Source organism: Lontra canadensis, unplaced genomic scaffold, assembly GCF_010015895.1.
Source record: "Lontra canadensis isolate GAN:19392208 unplaced genomic scaffold, GSC_riverotter_1.0 scaffold91, whole genome shotgun sequence".
Classification (NCBI taxonomy): Eukaryota; Metazoa; Chordata; class Mammalia; order Carnivora; family Mustelidae; genus Lontra; species Lontra canadensis.
Window position 1 is genome coordinate 6,188,235 of NW_022631085.1, and position 12,839 is coordinate 6,201,073.

The following is a 12,839-nucleotide window of genomic DNA, read 5'->3' on the forward strand; positions in this document are numbered from 1 at the left end:
TTCGGTATTTGAATTGCTTTTGAATAACGTTTTTTATCTGGATGTAACATTGTTGCATTAGCTTTTTAACTTACCAAGTAACTGAGCACATTTTATGACTTGGACTTTTCTAAACTCTCCCTACCCCACTACTTTAAATGAGGCATTTCCAAACGATGCGCAAGTTTGTATTAAAGGACGCATTAGTTTGATCCCTTCCTTTGATGGTTAATGCATACGTCCACTTAATCCCTTTACGGAGCTGGGACACCGCTTCAGTAGTAGGTCCGCCAGCTGTTTGCTGCCAATTTATATTCAACGTTGTTTTAAAGTAAAAGAGCAGCGTGCTGTAGTTTTTATAAGTAAAGCGTAATGAAATTGTACCCCTACAGAAAATTCCATTACCTTGTTAAATTAGTGGGATTTGCAATAAAGAAAGCATGTTGAGACCTGGCAGAAATGCCTCCTTTAGTATTCATAAGAGCTGCATGCATCTAGTATGAAAACTGTACCCATTGCAAGTGCCAGTTCTGCAGATGACTCCGTTTACTATTTGTATCAGTAATTTTAAAGGTTGGGTGATCCTTGCTGGCTCCAAGCTGAATCTCATCCAGCCACAACAGGAACACATACGTAGAACCACCGGAATCTGCACAGAGTAAAGTTAACAGTGATAAGTAGAATCAAGCACAGTATCGGAGTTTTTCTCAGTTATTTGAAATTGACTGTTTTCTTAAATATAAAGCTGAAATTTGCTCAACTGTTATTTGGGTGAACCACAATGGAGCATTGTGGTGGTTTTTAAAGGCTGACTTTATACTATAACTGTCACTACTTTGAAGTTTTTAATGAGAAATGGGAAACGAAAAGCCACTTTCTGGGTTTATTGAAAGCCCCCCCCTTGATTCCGAGGGCTGTTGCCATTTATCAGAGACTTGGCCTCTTTTAGATTGTGGTTTATCTCTAAATAAGATACTTCGTAACTGTATATTTAATGACACATACCTTCCCTCAGAAAAGAAAAGCCTAGTCAGACTGTATTTCCAGTCACAAAACATAAAACTTAATTTAACCCTGTTCCTCTTAGCTATAGAATTACCATTCATTTCATGAATGAGGCTGTATCTTATGGACAGAGCAAAGTTAATGTCCTACATCTTCCTATAAGTATACTCATGGCTATTAAATTGCATGAAGTTTAGCTAAATTTTATTATGTCAGCGAATCTCTGGGCTTTTATTTCTCTGGGAAATCTGGGAGCTTCATAATCAGTACATACGACTCTTTTTGTACTTCCAAGTTAATAGGAACAAAGTAGCAATTGCTTGGATTTTAATGAATCTTTAAAAGCTCAAGAGTTGTTGAAATTATTTCCAAATATAGATTTCCATTTTCAAATGGAGCATATTTTTAGAAAAAAAAAAAAAAAAACAGTTCTGTTTGCTGTTAAAACACTTACACTTTTAGGATATTATGTGCATGTTGCCAAGACTCTTCAGCAGAATGACATGGATACCAGCTGTCCAGGGCCCACCTCCAAAACAGAAGAGATAATGAACACAAATGTCTTTGTGAACTAGAGATTTCATTGAATTTTTTTACACATTTGTGCAAGTGATCTGATCATTGAAAAGAAATCCCCCTGTTAAATATGGACTTAGAAGTTCCTTGGGAAGTGTTCATCCAGAGTTGATGCATTTTGAACTCCTCATCCCCCTGGCTAGTGGTTGGGATGAGGAAATGAAATGTCTGTTGTGAACTAGCCGCGTGTGGCGCCGGGCTCTGCAGAGCCGCGCAGGGAGGGCCCTGTGCTGTCGTCCCCGCCCTGCGAGCGTGTGGTTGTGGCTGACCACGCGAACGTACTAGGGTCATTGGCTGCAGATGAGGGTAATACGGACCCAAACGTTTTTTCCTCCAGCTTTCGCATAGATAACGTTGGAATCACAATGTTCTTCGCATCTTCTTACATTAAGGTTCTGTATACAACTTCCACGCTAGGCTATTTATAGTTTTTTAAATGAATGAACTGAATCGAAGAGAAGACGGTGTTGTTGAAATAAACATCTGAAGTAATTGCCACTTTAAACTTGACTGTGGGGGAGGGGAAAGGACAGCGTCCGTTTCTTGTTTTTCATTCGCAAAAGGGACTTACCCAGTGAAAGTCAATGTGAAATCAAACCCGGAGAGTTGGACTGAGGATGTACTGCCGTGAAATTAAGTGACGCGCAGTAAAGTGTTGTTGAATACTTAAGCCCATGTATGTTTGTTTTCAATGGAAAGTCTTGAAATAACGTGATAATTGAATGTAAACACTTTGTAAATTGTAAAAGTACAGGTGGTTCCCCGCAACAAGAGGTGACTTGTCTGCTAGTTCCTCGGCGACAAGAACCGCGTTTTCGGTGTGGGACGGACCGTCCCGCGCCCCGGCACCCCCTCGGCTCCGGCGCCACGGATCCCGCGGCGCACGCCTTCCATCAGTGCGGTTTTGCAGCCCAAGAAAAAGGCCAGTCTCTGGTCAAAAACTGCTTCCAGGATGGACCCTGGAGAAAAATCCGCTCAACTCCCTGGCATCTCCCGGAAGACTGGTCACAAGCGTCCTCGCCCCGCGGTCTGTGATGACTGTCCCACGGGGCGGAACTTCAGCTCCTCTCCTCGGTGGCGCGGACTTCCTCACGGGCCGCCGGCCACCACGTGAGTCGGGACTCTGCGGCTCCGGGGACGGATTTCAGGCGGTCAAGGGGCAAACGGATTTTCCGACAGCTCAACCTCAGGCAGCTCCGAACCTTGAGAAGTCGTCATCGCGGTCCCGGTTCCCGCCCTCCAGCGGCCCGTGGGACGATTCAGTGTTGTGTACAGCGTTGGCCTAGCTTCTCAGCGTGAAGTGTGCCGTGAATCCTGCCCCAGACCCGCGTGCGGTAGACCATCAGCAGGATTTAGGGGACCATTTTCTGTCTCCGGATGACGTGGCTTCCATTTCCTCCTGCTCATTTCTCAGTGATTCTGGCAAGATGCCATCTGATCCTCCTGCTTCCTTTCTTTAGAGGTCTTGCCACGGCAGCAGCTTGTTAAATAAATAAATGTAATTACACGTGCACAACTCAAAAGACACTATACTAGCTAGGATTAAACTTAGCAGTCGGTTATATTAGATTTCCTAGTAAGCGGAACAGGGACAGTTTTTCTTTTCCTGCAATAGCGCAGCGGATTCCATGTGAACCAGTTTATTGCCAGAATTCAGGCTGGGGAGAGTGGTACAACTCGAGATGGTTTTGGCTCTAAGATGGTCTTGATTTTCAGTATCCTGGAACATACTGAGTCTTCCCTTCAGTAAGTAACACGTTTCACATACCTCTAATCCTATGCTTCCTTGAAACCGTACTACGCTAGCCAAGTTGTTTTACCAGGGAACGTTCTAAGGGCCCGGAGATGTGACTGGAGGTCAGAACCTTAACGTTCTCTAACCTAAGGGAAGAGCAGATCGGCACCACGTCTGATTAGGCAGAAAATGAGCCATTTCTCAAGCAAGCCCCCCGGCACGGGAACGGTCTTTTCTGCCTCACCACACATGCCACTGTGCCCTTCAACACTTAACACGGAAACCTCAGGTTTGTGGACAGCGAAGGTAGAATGACATTTTGTGATTCCTGAGGCTCCGCTCTGCCAGGCACATTAGCTTAGTGCTCCAGATGTCAGCCCAAGTCCCCGCTACCTCCTTTCCCGCCGCTGGGGAAGAGCGTGCGGAGCTCCGAGCCCCTCGTGATCTCCACGTGCTCTCCGTGACAGGTCTGAGCCCCGAGAGGAAGGTCTCTGTATTTTAAGGACTCCTACTGGGCTCTCGTAAATTGACTCACCTTAGTTAACTAGTTCTTTTGTTGTAAAGGAAATGTGGATCTCTCTCAGGCCAGGACTTAGTGACTAGTTTTTACCAGAACAGTGTAGGTCAATACCTAGCTCTTTTTTTTTTTAAACCAATGAATTCAAGGGAACTGAGTAGCTCTGCTGGTGTTTTTAACCCAATTCCAAAGCATGGCAGAATGCTCTAGGTAGGAACTGGGGGAATCCAAGGTAAAGAAACCTTTTCTTAAGATTTGTAGCTACCTACTGTGCCTGACTTGGTGCCTGTGTGAGGATGAAGCCCTTAGCCGCTCTTGCAATTACTCAAATGACTAAAGTTAAAAGAATTTGCTTTTGTAATAACAATAAAAATTGTCATCTTCCCTTTTGAAGGATTTGTCTGTCTGTTTACCATCGCCTGTATTATTGTCCCATGCTCTGAGCGCATCTGTCCGTCCTCTGTACCGTCCTCAATTTCTGGGTCAGGTTCTGGGCACCCTCTCCCAGCAGATCTGGAGAGATCTGATGAGCCCAATCACATGAGGACCTGACAGACGCGTGGTCTGCCTGCACATGGGATGCAAAGCTTTGTACAGTCTATGTCACTCCGTCTTTTTTTTTTTTTTTTAAGATTTATTTTAGAACTCGGGCAAGCAGGGGGAGGGAGAGGCAGAGAAGCGGACTCCCCACTGAACGTGGAGCCCAATGCAGGGCTCAATCGCAGGACTGCGATCACAACCTGAGCTGAAACCCAGAGACAGACTCAAATGGCCGAGCCACCCAGGCACCCCACAGGTGACTGAGGCTTAACAGCAGCAACTACACAGGAAGTCGGGGTGCTTCGTAGTTGTATCTCAGTATGTGGCTTTGGGGAGTTGGGGAGACATCAGGGATTCTGTCAGAAGTACTACCCTCTCTGTTCAGGGTTTTTAATAATGATCAAGAAGCCAAACTTAACGTGCCAGGACAGGACATGAATGGTAAACAGAGGCAGGATTAAACAGTGGCTAGTGGGCTGCCTGGCAACAGTATATTCCTGAGTCCCCCTTTTACTCCACGAGTTTGAGTTTTTAAGCCTTCGTTGGTGAAAGGACTCGTTTGCAGGTTTTGGTGATCCGTCTCTAGTAAAGGTGTCAGGCATTCAGTGCAGTCTTTGCTTACAACTTGTCAGCAAGCTTGCTGTCAAAGCAGGGGTTCCTATTAGGGAAGTTCTAAGTGGCTTGGGACTGACCATGGCAGTTCACCAGAATTTTCGACTCCTAAGTGACTAGGTCTCCAACCCTGCCCATCTGACCCTGTACTCGAAACGTGTCTGGCCATCAGCCACATGTGGGCACTGTACTGCGGCGGGGAAAAGATGGGAAGGAATCTTACACATCAGGCCCACAGACGCCAATTTCAGAAACAGGTTGTTTCTATCAATGCATCTTTAAAAAGCAGCATCAATACCTCGGACACTGTAGCTTTATAGTGAACTACAGATCCAGTAGAGTAAATGATGGTCAAGTTACAATATTTTCCAAATTTAAAAAGACTTTTTAAGAAAAAAACACCAGTCTCTGGCCATGGGAAAAAAACAGGTTCCAAAAAATACTTTTTTTTTAAGATTTTATTTGTTTATTTGACAGAGATCACAAGTAGGCAGAGGCAGGCGGGGTGGCGGGGCGGGGGTGGGGGGAAGCAGGCTTCCTGCTGAGCAGAGCGCCTGATGGGGGCTCGATCCCAGGAGCCAAAGGCAGAGGCTTTAACCCACTGAGCCACCCAGGTGTCCCCAGAAAGTATTTTTTAATTTAACCTTTCTAGTGACAGGTTATCTGTTTTAAGTCTCTGGCCATTTATGGCCATTCAGATGATATCTGAAGAATTTTCAAAGTCACGTACTACAGCAGCAAATTTTTTTGTTTCCTTGTATTCATCCTCTAAATTCAGTCTTAAAAGTGAAGTTTTTGTTTCTGTGATTATGTATTTCCTTTAAACTTTTTCTCAAGGTTCTGGCCGAATTCCTTGCATGAAGTATTTTCCTGTTTTCTGCTAGAAATAGATTAGTTAAAACAAGGAAACAAGAACCTTGCGGCTGACAAGTATGCTTTTTGCTATTCAATTACTGTTGTTTTTACAAGATAATTCTTTTTAAAACGGGGTTGAACTCATGTTCCTGATTCTGAGTCGCATACTCTGCCTACTGACCCAGCCAGGTACCCCATCAGTTACTATTTTTTTATGATATGATCCTTCTGTTAAAAATTAGGCGAAAACTTTTCCCACAGCGTGCATTGAGTCACATTTAATGTTGCACGTTTTCTTACCTCATCCCACCTTTGAGCTCTTAAACATTCCATTTCAGTGGAAATGATCATGCCCGAATATTTAAACAGTAAAAGTAGTTAAAATTAACTAATACATAGGTTGGCTTTTTTTTTTTTCTTTAAGATTTTATTTATTTATTTATTTGACAGCGACACAGCAAGAGAGCAAACATAAGCAGGGGGAGTGGCAGAGGGAGAAGCAGGCTTTCTGCTGAGCAGGGAGCCCGATGTGGGGCTCGACGCCAGGACCCTGGGATCATGACCTGAGCTGAGGGCAGATCAGACGCTTAACAACTGAGCCACCCAGGTGCCCTACGATTTATGTGCTTGTTAATTTTTAGGCATTTTCACCAAAAAGTTCTTTTCTTTGGTTTAAGAGGCTACTGGTCATCTAAGTCTGCTGGTAAGAGAGCTAGAGAGGAAATCATGGAGTAAATGAGATATTTAACTTTTGTGTAGTATTTGTTGTATGATTATATTTAGATTAAAACTAACTATGGTGACTTCACCCCTTTCAATGGAATAAAAGTGTAGGACTCAAGCACTCTGTTTGCTCACAGACTTCACAAGTCTGTGAATAAAAGCAATTTCCATGACCAGCTTTGTTATTTCCTTGGCAGAGACACTAAATTTTAGGATCAAGACATTTTGAAAGAATTAAGATTCTTAGGAGTAATTACTATTTGTAAAGAAGTTCCAGCAGGGGGGGCCTGGGTGGCTCAGTGGGTTAAAGCCGCTGCCTTCCGCCCAGGTCGTGATCTCAGGGTCCTGCGATCACCCGATGCAGGGTTCTCTGCTCAGCCGGGAGCCTGCTTCTGAGTCGCATACTCTCTCTGCCTGCCTCTCTGCCTGCTTGTGGTCTCTGTCAAATAAATAAATAAAATCTTTAAAAAAAAAAAAAAGAAAGAAAAGAAAAGAAATGCAAACAAATAAACCAGACAGAAAAGTTTCATCTTTTCTGTTTATCTGCTTTTATTACCAAACAGATCATTTTGTCCCCCTAAAAGGTGGTGAAATGACACGAGCTCCCTTCTGATCCTGTCAATCCTAAATTCTTTCTCCACTGCGTGCCCTTTGGCGAGCCATGCCTGTTCCCAAGTGGGACTGTCCCCACAGACTTCTATGTTGCCAGGGCAAATTACCCGGACTCATACCTCTACTAATTAACTCCTTCAACCTCAGGACCAAGTCCTTTTTTTTAATGTTTTTTGTTCAGCTGACTTACTTTCTTGAATTATGTTCATGAATAACTTTTAAAAGTTCTTTTACTAACCTTTTATTGATGACCTCCCATGATACACCTGACAGTGGCTACTTGAAAACCTTCCTAATTTGAGTAAAGATGTACTGAACTGTTAAGGACATCAAGCAGGTATATACCAGTGTGAACGCGGTCCTCCAAGAACTTGTCAGCTGCCGATCTTCCATGCCAAGAGACAAGTGGTACTGAGAACCTGTTCTGCAGAAGTCCAGAAATCACTTTTCAGATTGGCCTGAATATGACATTCCTCGATGAGTGTAATTCCTCTAGACTGAGGCTGGCCGGATTGCAAAGTTTTCTTCCTAAGTTGTGTCCAGGGAAGGGCTGGTACACACTGCAGGGCTGAGTGACTCTGTGCCTGTGGTGCTCACCCGGCCCCACCGCTGCTGGAGGCCCCCTAACTGCCCAAGACTTCACTGCTCTCCCGCTTTCTCTTCCCCAGCGCCCTCCCAGGCTTCTCTAGAAAACTGGGTCTAAGGACAATGTCTTATGTCTTGACTAACTGGCCAGTTCGCCCCTGCCTGAACGCAGGTGCACCTCCTTCCCTCTTTCAGCGGCTAAGATGCATGGTTCACCTCCAATCCATCCATCATCCTATTCTCAGCTCGGGGCAAGTCTTGTGCTATTATGTGTGTGCTGGGCGCTATGCAGGTGATTGCCGTTTCACTGAATCCTCTAACGATTCCGGAGAACCAGCACTCACCTACCAAAGGACAAAAGGGAGGGGGCAGGGGAAGGACAGGAAGGCTGGCACTGTCTTAAGAGCACATGGGAAGCACAAAGACCACTTCAGAGGAAGGAATGAAGACAGTGGACCAGGAAGAGCCATGCTGGGAGCACGGTCTGTTCCCCGCGTGCCAGGTGGGCCCTGTGTGTACCCCCGGTTCTCACGGAACAAGCGGGTGTTGGCAGGGTAGGGCACTGACTCTGGAGAGGAACTCTCACTACTGCTGTCCTCTTGGTTTGTGAGCCACCCGTGTCCACAAGGTACTCGGGGACCAACAACGTGGTTCACAGTGGGCCTCACACCCTCCCCCGCCTCAGCTCACCCTGGGAACTCACGCTGCCGGGCGCACACACACAAGTTGGGCACTGGGGACCCGAAATCCCGTGAGGCCACACAGGTTCAATCTGTGGGGAAACCAAAGATGCTAACAAGTAATTCAATAATGCCACTAGAGAGACGAGGCAGTGTCATTAAGCACGCTATCCCTGGTGCTGAAAGAACTGAGACCCTAACGAAGTCCTTCGGACACAAAAACACGGTCATTTTACTTCCTTTACCCTCCTGGTAAAGGTGACACACATTCCCGCGTTCCATCTTTCCTCCGCCTCTGCTACCGCTCATAATCCTTCCACCGAAACGGCTTTCTGTGAGCTCACTGTGACCCCCCTGCCCATCAGCACGGCCTTATTCAGTATGTCTTCCCAATTTCCTCAGTACTGACGCGCGGTCACCCTGTCCCAGCATCTCCACTCCTCCAGAGGGAACACAACACCCTCCTGGTTTCCTTTGACATCCTGGATTATTTCTCAGGCTCCGACAGTGGCTCCCTTCCTCCTGTCCCCAAACTGTGGGCTCTGCACAGCCCTGCTCTTCCCCTGTCCCACTTTGTGCACGCTCATCCGTCCACAGCTATAACTGTCCCTTCCCTGACTTCCAAACTTCCTTCTTTCCCTCAAGAACCTTCTCTCCCACGGACCAGATCCTGGATGTGCCCCTGGAATGTCAAGCTCAAAATACTGAAAAAGAATCTCGTATTTTGGGGTGCCTGGGTGGCTCAGTGGGTTAAAGCCTCTGCCTTCAGCTCAGGTCATGATCCCAGGGTCCTGGGATCGATTCCCGCATCGGGCTCTCTGCTCAGCAGGGAGCCTGCTTCCTCCTCTCTCTCTCTCTGCCTGCCTCTCTGCCTACTTGTGGTCTGTCAAATAAATAAATAAAATCTTAAAAAAAAAAAAAGAATCTACTAACACCACCACTCATGTGCCTAGGTATTCAGAATTTGGGAGTAATCTGAATTTCCCTCCTAATATATCCAATCTTTGGTCAGATCTTTTTCTTTTTTTTTTTTTTTTAAGTAAGCTCCATGCCCAGTGTGCAGCACAATATGGGGCTTGAACTCAAGGCCCTGAGATCATAAGCAGAGCCGAGATGGACAGCTGGACAGACACTCAACCGACTGAGCCACCCAGGTGCCCCTTTGGTCAAGTCTTACACTTTGTCCTCACTGCTGTTTCCCTCATCAGATTTCAGTACCTAGACGACCACAGTCGTTTCCTGTAAGCCCTGTCTCAGCCATTCCAATGCATTATATATTCTTTAAAGAAATATTAATTATGGGGGTGCCTGGCGGGCTCAGTGGGTTAAAGCCTCTGCCTTCGGCTCGGGTCACGATCCCAGGGTCCTGGGATAGAGCCCCGCATCGGGCTCTCTGCTCAATGGGGAGCCTGCTTCCACCTCTCTCTCTGCCTGCCTCTCTACTTGTAATCTCTGTCTGTCAAATAAATAAATAAAATCTTTAAAAAAAAAAAGTTAAAAAAATACTAATTATGTTGTGTATGGGGTAAGTGCTAGGTACTAGGACACAGTGGTGAACATGTATCATTTATCATTTTCCTATGATTAACTGGCTCTCCCCCACCCTCTGAAAGCTTATCCTCCAATGGGAGAGCCAATTACGGGGCAACAACTGTGGAGGTGACTGTTTGGGGAAGAAGTTAGGGCACGTGGGAAGGTATGAAGACAGAGTGGAAGGTGTGGAGCTGAAAGCAAGATCTCCAAGGAGTGGGGGCAGTGTGTGAAGTCAAGGACATGGGAGGGAGGCACCAGATGAAGCCCACCCAATGTGTGGATGACCGTGTCATTTATTGTTCAAACTGAGGCACTTTTTCAGGACAAATACTAAACTAGATAGGATACCAGATAACAGATGCCAACTCTGATATACGTGAGGCGTCTGGAGCAATCCGCACCTTATCCTCACAACGATAATGCCACAGAGGTGGTCAAGCATGATCGGCTTTGATAGGGTCAGATTTGCACATTCTGACGAAAACTGAAGGGGGCAGGGAACGGAGTAAGATGCACAAATGGAGACAGGAAGATGAGTTAGCACAGTCAGAGGAAAACAGGACGCCGGCTGCACTACAAGATGGCAGGAGTAGAAAGAATTAGATAAATACAAGAGACATTTAAAAGGAATACACAAGTCTTTGCCGTTGACCGTGTGTGGGGGGTGAGAAGGGTTAAGGATGGCTCCCCTATGCTGGCTGCGGCAACTAGGTGGCTGGTGGTGCCAACGACTGAGACAGAAAACACGGGACACGCAGGCCTGTGAGGAAGGTAATGAGTTGCTGTAGTAAGGGACCTTACTAGGCATGGTAAGGGACCTGCTAGGAATGAGGTCTCCTCTCGGTCATGAGGACCTCTGCGTCAACACAGTGGATGGGTTTGAAGACAGAAGGTCTACAAATTCCCATTGGCTATCTATGATGGATAACGAATTACCCCAAATTTAGTGCCTTAAAATAACAAACACTTAGTGCCTCACAGTTTCTGTGGGTCAGGAGGCAGCACAGCTAGATAGTTCTGGCTAAGGGTCTCTGGAGAGTCTGTGGTTGGGGCGCCTGGGTGACTCAATTAAGCAACGGTCTTCAGCTCAGGTCATGATCTCAGGATCCCGGGATAAGGCCCTGCATTGGCTCCGTGCTCAGCGGGGAGTCTGCTTCTCCCTCTCCCTCTGCCTGGCCCCTACTCGACTCACTCTCTCTCTCTCAAATAAATAAAATCTTAAAAAAAAAATTTCTCAACGATCGTCTCAACGTTCGACTCCTCGAGGATCCACTTCCGTGCTCACTCCCGTGGTTGCAGCAGGCCAAGTAGCGTCAGGACATGGTGGCTGGTTTCACCCAGAGCAAACACTTTGAACACAACAAAAGAGAGGGAGGGCGAGAGAGATGCAAGGGAAAAAATACTCAAGGTGGAAACTACAGTCTGCTGTGTCCTATTTTATAGAAACAAGTCACACTCGAGGGGAGGGGAATGAAGCACCATTGCTTAAATATCCAGGAATTTCTGGGCATGTATCTTATTTTTTTATAGCAGCACAATATCACAGCCAGATTATGAGCTTTCCCAAAGCCTAGTGATGAATTAGGCCACCTCTTCTTCCCTACCACCAGCTCAAAAACCATATACCTACAGAGTGCTCCAAGGTACATAGCAACCTTCAGTCTCGCAATGAATTAATTCCCTAAGCTACCGTTCTAGCTCATCTCCTCTTCTCCCTTCCGCCTGTCCCTGCTCCAGCCACTTGCTCCCTGCAAACACCACTGTGCTCCTTTAAGGCATGCCTTTGCTTTGGTCTACAAGTCTGGTTCTCAACCTCAAATTCAGAAGTCACATGTGACTCCCCTAACGCTCTTCTCAGAACGCTAGAAAACGCTGGCACACCTGGCCTCCCACAAAATTCAGAATACCGTGCTAAAATGAAGACCCTGTGACATGAAATTCTAGAACAGATGAGTGAGAGCAGGTGCTGAAGGTTTAAAAACATTCCTTCCACAAAGTCACTATCAGAGAACAGCAGAAGAACAAGCCTTCCTCCAGGTTTGCCAAAATGGAAGGAGCATTTTGGGGGAAACAACAGACATGGAAAGCCCCCCTACTCCCATTCTTTCAGCTCTCAAAAATGTCCACAGCTAGTTGCAAAAAGACGAGAATCATCTTGTATGTCCATCAAAATGCTCCTAAATAAACAGTTCACCTACACGATAGAAGGGAGTTTTTAAAGACGAGGCAGAGCACTAGGTACCGACGTGGACAATCTCCAAGATACATGCATTCGGAGTAAAAGACAACGTACAGTGCAGCGGGTACACTAGACGACTATCTGCTTTCCAAAAAAGATGATTAATGGCTGCCTGGGAGGCTCGGCCGGTTAAGCGTCTACCTTCCGCTCAGGAAGATCCCAGGGTCTTGGGCTCAAGCCCCGTCTTCGGCTCCCCGCTCGGCGAGGAGCCTGCTTCCCCTTCTGTCTGCTCTCCCTGCCACTCCCCCTGCTTGTGCTATCAAATAAATACGTAAAATCTCAAAAAGGAAAGAGTACGTTTAATCCCACGCATCCATAAAGAGGAAGAAGTATGTATTTCCTAAGGAACATCCCTGGAAGGCCCAGGTGGCCGCGGGGGGACCTCGGGGGACGCGGGGTGGGAGGGGCTTCTACCTTCTCCCGCCTCGGATTATTCCAGCCGGCACGCTCCGCCCGCGACCGGAGGCCCAGGAGAGACCCGCGCCCCCGGCCTCCGAAGCGGAGGCGGCGGGTGGCAGGCCAGGCCTCGCGCTCTCCCCGCGCCCCTCCCCCTCATCCAGGCGCTCGCTCTAGTCCCTCCGCGCAGAGTGAGAGCCAGGAGTCACCAGGAGGCTCCCGCGCGTCACGCGAGACACTGGGACCCCAGGC